Source organism: Theobroma umbraticum, unplaced genomic scaffold (genome assembly GCF_002168275.2).
Source record: "Theobroma umbraticum cultivar Fairchild unplaced genomic scaffold, ASM216827v3 scaffold_12.0, whole genome shotgun sequence".
NCBI lineage: Eukaryota > Viridiplantae > Streptophyta > Magnoliopsida > Malvales > Malvaceae > Theobroma > Theobroma umbraticum.
The window spans coordinates 985,780-994,691 of NW_018397272.1; positions in this window are offsets into that span (position 1 = coordinate 985,780).

The window sequence follows — 8,912 nt, forward strand, 5'->3', positions numbered from 1 at the left end:
TTCCTTCATCTACAAATCAATAATGTGAGGATGGAATTTTCATCAACCAAACAAAATACACTAAGGAAATGCTGAAGAAGTTTGATGTGATGAATGTAAAGTCAATTGGAACACCCAAGCATCCTTCTACAAAGCTTGATAGGGATGAAAAAGGAAAAAAAGTGGACTAAAAGCTCTATAGAGGTATGATTGGTTCACTTCTTTATGTAACAACAAGTAAACCTGATATATTGTTTAAATGTCTGCCTATGTGTAAGATTTCAATCACGTCCTATAGAATCACACTTAACTGCTGTGAAGAAGATCTTTATATACCTCTTGCATACTCAAAGCTTAGGCCTATGGTATCCAAAAAGATCATCTTTTGATCTTTTTTGCTAGTCTGATACTAATTTTGCCGATAGCAAAACTGATTGAAAGAACACTAGTGGTGCTTGTCAGTTCTTGGGAAATATGCTGGTGTCTTAATCAAGTAAGCAACAAAATTAAGTTGCTTTATCCACTATTAAGCTGAATATATTTCAGTCGGTAGTTGTTGCACACAAATTTTATGGATTGGGTAACCATTGAATATCTTTGGCATGCCCATGCATAATATTCCTATCTTTTGTGACAATACAAGTGTGATTAACATCTCAAAGAATCCTGTTCAACACTCTCAAACTAAGCATATTGAGATTAGACATCATTTTATTAGAGATCATATGCTTAAAGGAGATGTTAAAATTGAATTTGTTGATACCTTGCATCAGTTGACTAAAATTTTTACAAAACCATTGTGTGAAGATTAATTTTGCAAAATTAGAAAAGAATTGAAGTGCATGAACTTGGATTGAATTGATTTAAAATATGTTTTTGATGAACTTGTATTGCTATTGTGCTTTAATTTCTTGTTTTGATTAATTAAAAGTAGGTTTTAAGTACTTATGTGAGATTATAATTGATTAAAGTCATGTTTTAATTGATTAAAATGATTCTATAATAGAGTGTGTTCATTTTAGTTGATTAAAAAGTCTTTTAATTGATTAATTTGCTTCAGTGCAAAGTTAAGATTTAAAGGCATAAGAGTTTTAACCGATTAAAGTTAACTTTAATCGATTAAAGAGGTTTTACGTCAACTTAAAAACAATCTTGACCTTTAAAAACGTGCACTATAAACAATCTCATGATCATTTGGTATAAATACATCTTCTTGAAATTGCAAAACTTGTTGAAAAATGAGAAAACTCTCACGAATGCTTTAATTTGTTTATTCCAAAACATGGCACCGATATTGATATTATTAACTCTTTGTGCTTAATTGATAAAATTTGAAAAATCAGAAATTGTTCATAAGTCTTGATTTTATTATTTCTCATGCACTTACATTGAAAAATCATTTCTTGAGAATTGAAATATTCATGTTTGTACTTAAATAATTGTTTCAAGATTCAATCATGGCCTAGGCTCCTAAACTTGACTAGGATTAAATCATTGAACTTAATGAAAATATGTTTTTTTGGTTCATCTATTGTTTTGGTCAAGTCAATTACTTATATGACTTTTAATCTTGCTTGACCTTAATGATTGAAGTCTATAGCTTGACTTAAGTGATAGAATTGCTTATAGTGCTTAATTTCATAACTCAAGTCAAGTTTGATCATGACATATAGTTTGTGTTGACATAGTTGAAATAACCTTTCAATATGCATTTGAATGTTGACTATGTCTTCATTGAGCCTTAAATGTTCACATGATCTAAAAATTTGGTGTGCATCCACTCTAGCTTATAGATTACTATAAATAACATGGAATGTCAAATGAAATATGATCCATGGCTTAAGTGAGTAGTGAATGCCTAATGTGCTTTGATTGAACATTTCTTTCTTGAATCTTGATAATTGGCACTCCTTGAAGGTTGAATGTTCACTTTTAATATATTCATGAGTTGAGTGCTTTATTTTCAATATTCCATAACAGTTGATATCACTCATGAATCATGAATTATTGAGGAATAGCATGTACCTTGAATTTCAATACTTGCATATTTTTTATTGGTATATGTCTAGATATAATTTAAAAAAATTATTATATTCATGCTTACATTTCGTAGAACAAATCAAATTCGTGATTAATGAAGATAGCCATTTTATTTCTTGTAATCATGCTTGTACTTACTTGATCATAATATTCTTTTACATGATTGCAACAAGTGTAAAATGTTTTGGTAATGCGTCATTGATAATGATATCTTCTTGATGAGAAAATTCTTTGTGAATTGCTAACTTCATATATAAATTGGAGAATATTTCTTAAAATGCTTGCTAAATGAATAACTCATGATAATTAAGAGTGCTAAATGATTATATTCTTTTAATATGAAATTTCTCCTTGAGTTGCCATTTTAATATGAATTAGAGAATTCTTTAACAATGATTGGATGATATTGCCTAGTAATGATTGCTTGATGATCATGATGTTTAAGAATGATGCTTAATGGCATGCGTAGGAACTACTTTACAAATATTTCTTGAAAGTATAAGTATTTGATGCATATGTTGAGCATCAATTTAAATTCTCATACTCATTTAGTTCCATGAATGCTTGAGTATTAGATAAACATGTTGAATATCTACTTAAATACTCATTTATTCTAGGCTCGTGATTTCTCTCCAAACATTCGGTCTTTTAACAATTGGAAACTTATTGGTTTCATGATTTGTCTAAAGAGGAGCATTTGAATTAACCTTGTTTGACTTTTAACCCCTCTTTTGATAATGACAAAAAGGGGAGAAGGAACTAAGCTTGAATGTTTAGCTGTTATGGATATATATTTTCTTATGTGTAATGAAATTAAGTATTTAATACAGCTTGTGACTTTCTTGAAATTGAATGTTTGTTGTTGTTGTATTTTTGCTTGTTAAACTTGTAAATTTTTTCGTAAATGCAAGGGTTTAGCCCAAATGATAAGGAAAAACTTTGGCAAATGTTTTAAATCTAAATACACTCATTAATTGGGAGTTTTGAATATCATTTTTAATGATGACAAAAATTGGGAGAATGAAGACTAACATAAATAAAGTTTGATAAGTCTTTAGGTTTAATTTATATGTGTGATGCTTAGTTATGGCTTTGTTGAATATTACATGCTAGTTATTATGGATATTGAAAATATCTTGCTTAGTTACTGTGAATATTGTATATCTTGTTTAGCTACTGTAGATATTGTGAATGTTTTCTTACAAATCTTTAAAGAAAACTAGGAGCATATATTAAGTGGGAGTAATCCCTCCACTGCATATAGATACAAAGCTAACATAGACATTGCACTCTTAATCCAAGGGTGCTTTGTCATCACCAAAAAAGGGAATAATATTGACTCTATATGTTTTTAATGATAACAAAATATTCCTTATTCATTGATGTCTAATTGTATTATTTGAGTGTGCAGAGAAAGCTTAAATTTCTTAACATATTTATTGTTTGAAAGTAAGTCAAAATGCCTAGGATTCCTGTTTAATAGCAAGATGGGTTAATTAGTTAGACAAGCAAAGAAGAAAAAGCTTTCATGAAGACGGATTAGCCTTAACTGATTAACATAGATCCTTAATCAATTAAAATATTTCTGGGTGCTACACTAAAGGTAAGAAAAAAGGTCTTAATTGGTTTACACATAGCTTAATCAGTTAAAAGGGTATTGGACGCAAAAGAAAAGGCTATTAATCGGTTAACCAAAGAGGTAATTGATTAAGGGTCAAACTTGAAGTATTTGAAAAGTGCTAAAATTCAAATTTAAGATAAAGGTAACCGTTGAAAAGCATCGAATAAAGGAATTCAAATTTGAAGATATTTTAAGCAGTTAATTCTTATTTCAATTTATTAAAATTGAAGGAAGAGAAACCTTAATCAGTTAAAGAGAGGACTAACCAATTAAAGAAAGATTGCTAGTTGGAGAAGTTTAAAAAATAGAATGTCCTTAATTGGTTAAAGCCACCTTTTACAAGTTAACACAATGAAGTAAATTGCCAAACAAAAAAGCTTTAATCAATGAAAACTTACCTTTAATCGGTTAACAAAGCACTGTTAATAAATTTGAAAAGAGCCGATAGAAGATAAAATAACGGTTATTTTTGTTCTAAAATTATTTCTAATGGCTAGAAACTGTCTTCCAAGCATTTAAATAGGTTCAAATAGTCATAAATGATGAGATAAGTGATCCAAGAGATTTTGAGCTTAGAAAACCAAAAAGCCTTCTCTTTACACTTATAGTTCACTCTCATGCTTTGTAAAAGTGTTTGAGCTTGAACTTGTACTTTTTAAATTAACTAGTTGATCAATTGTACTCTATTTTATTTTTATTTCTTGTTTGATTAGAGTGTGCGAGGCATTTTAAGGGTTTGTTGTAAGAGCTTGGTTAAAAGCTCACTTTGTAAAAGGTTGATGGAAGTTGTAAATTCTAGTAGTTTTGGTGAAATTGGGTTGTAAATCCTTGATTAGGAAGATCAACGTTGTAAATGAAGGTTAGGTGGACCAAACTACTATAAATATTGGGTTTTTTCCACTTCTCTTAACTTTTCTTTTCTAGGTGTTCATTAACCTCAACAAGTTTTTAAACCTTCCATTTCTTTCTTACAAAAGGTTTTGAACTTAAAGGATTTCCTTTGAAAATATTTTTTAATTGCTATTCATTCCCCTCATGCACTTTTTTTGAGACCAACATTGATTGCCATGCCTTAAGGATTGATTGGGTCTCCTTGAAGTTTCGTTTTGCACGATGCTATTGTTCAAGGATTGATTAGAGCGCTTTCTAGCTTGATTTTTCATTCTGTTTTGGTTGATGATCGATTAACACTCAAGGAGAATGACTATAGCTTCACAAATGTTTGAGTTTTGTGTGACCACTACTTGAGGATCGATTGCCTCCTTTAGAGGATTGACTATAGTTATCTCAAATCATGTTTCTGTAACACCTCGTACTTCGATATGGTGGCTAATAGAGTTTATTGGATTCCAATTGAGGTTAATTAAAGTGTTTAAGAGTGTTGAAGGGTGAAAAGAATATTTTAAAATAAAATATTCTTTATGTGATAAAATAATAACAAAATAATAATATCTTATTGAGGTTGAAGTTGTGGAGTTAAAAAGGTGCTATAAAGCTAAACAGGGCCAAAGTAAGGCATTCTGGAGCCCCAGAAGGCTAAAGAAAAATTTTGGAATAAAATAATAATTTTTGGATAAAAATAATATTAAGATAATAACGATGTCAAATTGGATATATTATACAAAGAATGTGTGATTTGTACAATTTGTCTAAGTGGGGGAGTGGAAGTAAGAAATATTTTGAAGAAAGAAAGATTTAGTAGGGCCCACATGCCTGTTTAAATTAAGGAAGAGTAAGTATATATTTAAATATTAAGGTGACACCTTGGTGGAATATGAATTTGATATTTTATTTGTACAAATGTAAAGAAAGAAAAATAGAAGGGAATTGAAATAAACGAATGATGGGAGGACCTTATTAAAAAAAAGAAGAAGTTGAGGGTGGAATTGTAAATAATGAAAAGTTAAGAGAATATTTGATGTATACATTGGTATTAAGGAAAGTAAGATGAAATTCAAGTAGGATGCTAGTGAAATGCAAGTGAGATTACTTAGCTTGATGGAATTTGCATGTGAAGTTACTATTACGTGCATAATTATTACATATAAAAAGGAGGAAGTTAGTGAGAAACATGTGAGACCCCACCATGTGAAAGTTGATAAAAAGAAAAAGAACAAAGAGTATTTAAGTGAAAGAAAACCATGGCTTGGCAAAGATAGCCCATGGTAATCAAAGTAAGGATGTTAATGTGATTTGCAAAAGAAAAGGGATAATCGTAGCATGAAATATTATTGGGTGATAAGGTGGCATTAAAAGGAAATGAAAATGAAATACATAGAAATACATGTGAAATGAAATGCAAATGAAATAAACTAAAAGAGAATACCATGTGAGCCAATGCATGGGCAAGGCAATCTAAACAAAGGATAAAGGAATGGATAAGGAAACATAGCATGCACAAGCCACAAATGGGAAGTGGCATTAATAACAAAGAAAGGAAATTGCATGGCATGACATGTGAAGAAAAAAAAAGGAGAAAAAAGAAGTGACTTTGGGCAATCCACCCATGCATGAGAAAATGGGAAATGAAAGCCATTTCTAGGCTTTTGCCTTGAGGGATCCACCCATAACAAAGCAAAAGAGAAAGAAAGAAAGGAGAAAGAAGAAAGAAGAAAAAGTTGACTGAAAAGGGCAAACTATGTGAGGGTTCAATTTTATGGGATTTTAGAGCATTCGTGGGCTCTTTTTCTTTATTTTCCTATCATCGGGCTTCATTACTTCTAGGAATTCATTCTTATTGAGAGATATGGGTTAAATCTCATGGTAGCTAATAAATATTAAGAGAAAAAGAACATGGATGATCCGCGGGTTCAACCAAGTTATGGTAAGTAGAACTTTAATTTTGGTTACGGATTTCTTGAGGAAATGAGTTGGTAATTGTGTGAGAATGTTTGTGGTAGCAAAGGTCCTCCCAGATTTGAAAGAAATAGATGCATGCATATGGGTTAATCTTAGAAGTATGGTGATTTTGAGCAAGACAAGTAATGGGTAAGTGTTTTTAACCTTAAGATCATAAGTGGAAAGGAAAAATAAGATGTGCATTGATTGTTTATGCTTATGGCAGCAATGGTGACCAAGGATGTGAGGAGATTGTGAACTATATGTGGAATCCAAGCTAAAGATTGGGAGGGAAACATACAATGTGAGTACATTATGTTGTCTTGGCTTTAGTTGGTTGAAAGTATGTGGATTGCATGTTAAATTATTGTGAATGGTGATGAAGAAAAAGGTGATATTAGATTAAGGATTAATTAATTGAAATGCAGCCCGTGTATGTGTGTAATTAAATATATTGAGTCTGAATCGTTGCTAGGAAGCATGTAAATGAGGAAGGTTTGCCATGGTGGCGTGCCGGAGGAGATAATGAGTGATCAGCAAGTAGAATTAGCTAGAAACGCACCCAAACTGATAACAACGTAGTGTCCCACTATTGTAAAGTGAGTAAAAGGTGCCTATTTAAAAATTTTCATAACTACATAATGATATACGTATAGTAAACGTTGCTAGTTTTCTTTAAATGCATTTGTGGAAAGCATGAGTTGTTAGAAAATGATAGGTGGTTTTAAATACTTATTTGTGAAAGATTTATATACTGTTATTATGGAAAGCATAAGCTGGTAGAATTACTAGGCAATTGTAGATGCCATGACTTTTGAAATTGCTTTGAATATATATATATATGAGATATATATATATATAAAGGGATTTAAAAATCGAGAAACAAGCTCTTGAACACGGTTTATGTCAAAACGTGCCTTATTGTTTGTGTGATGTACATTCATGAATAAATTACATGTTCACCATGCCGATTTGATATTTAAACCTCATGGAAAGGTTTTATATTATAAAGTCTTACAAAAGGGTTTTATAAACTTTGCTTTTAAGAATCCAATTTTCTTTTAAATGATTTTATTCAACCGGGAAATTCGAGAGTAGGTCAAATTCCACATTGAGATAGTGTGACCCTTGTGCACAAGTGAGCTCTAGCTAGAGAACCTCTGGGTCATCGACGGGTTGTTAGAAGTGGCTGGGGCCATAGTCTGTGATATATACGTGGCAAGGACACAAGTTGATATATGTGCCTAGGCCACAAGCTGATATACATGGTTGCGGCCACATGATTTCTCTAATGTCGACCAACATCGTCGAGACTACCATGGCTGTTGGAATCTGATGGAGCAAGGGTCTCAAATTATTATTATGTGGAAGCGGGTCTACGAGTTGATATTTACGATTACCTACTCGAGAGTGATATCTCTTTAGGTTTTCAAACATGAATTCTTTCACATGGTGAGAATTACAAGTTTTTTTCCGCAGCTCCCCTATTTGATTAAAAGCTTTTAGTGCTTTATATATTGATTTTAAAGTGATGACGTTGTGTTTAATACCTCGAGGATGAAATGATTTATGAGCTTGTGTATAAGCTTTGATAATGTTCGATTACATGGGAGCATGCGTGCTTATGTTAGTCTGACTTTAAGTAAAGGACATTAAATGATTTCGACGATAGAAATCTTTCACTCACACTGGTTTGGATGAATTGATTGTTAAATGATTACTTTGCATTAAAATTCTTGATTTTATATGTAAGGTACAAATGTTCTGTTTGCTTTAAAATGGTTTATATATCCATATGATTTTAATGTTCAAATTATCTATCCTTGGCTTATTTCCCATCTATGCCATGCTCACGGAGTCGATGATCGCTGAGTCTGTGAGACTCATTCCCTTATATCGCTTTACAGATAGTGATTGGCCTAACGTGCAATCATCGGCATTTATGGTCCACCTCGGATAGGTAAAGGCATCTCATAACACTTTATTCCGTGTCCCTTCGCTACTAGTGGTCCAGTCATTCGTAGTGCATTTGTTTTTGTAATTAGACATTAATCTCAATACAATTGTACAGTTTGAAATTATACACTTGGATGTAGTTTTACAATTATGTGGAATAAACGTTGAGTTGATTTATTATGACTATTATTCAATACCATTTTGCAAAGAGTTATATAGTACAAGGGATTACATAGATTGGTGAACGAATATAATAAATTAACGAGAGTTTCTAATATGGCTTGCTCGGGACTTGGCCAGTTCTTTCGCAAGTTTCGAACATTGGTAATGATCAGAAAGAAGGTCATTACAGTTTCCTTGTTTGTTCTTGCCTATTCTGCCATAAGATCAATTGATGCTTTTCTAGGATCAATTGAAGCTTCGTTTCCTTAAGATTTCTTGTTATTTTAGCATTTCACTTCAGTTATTTCATCCTTGC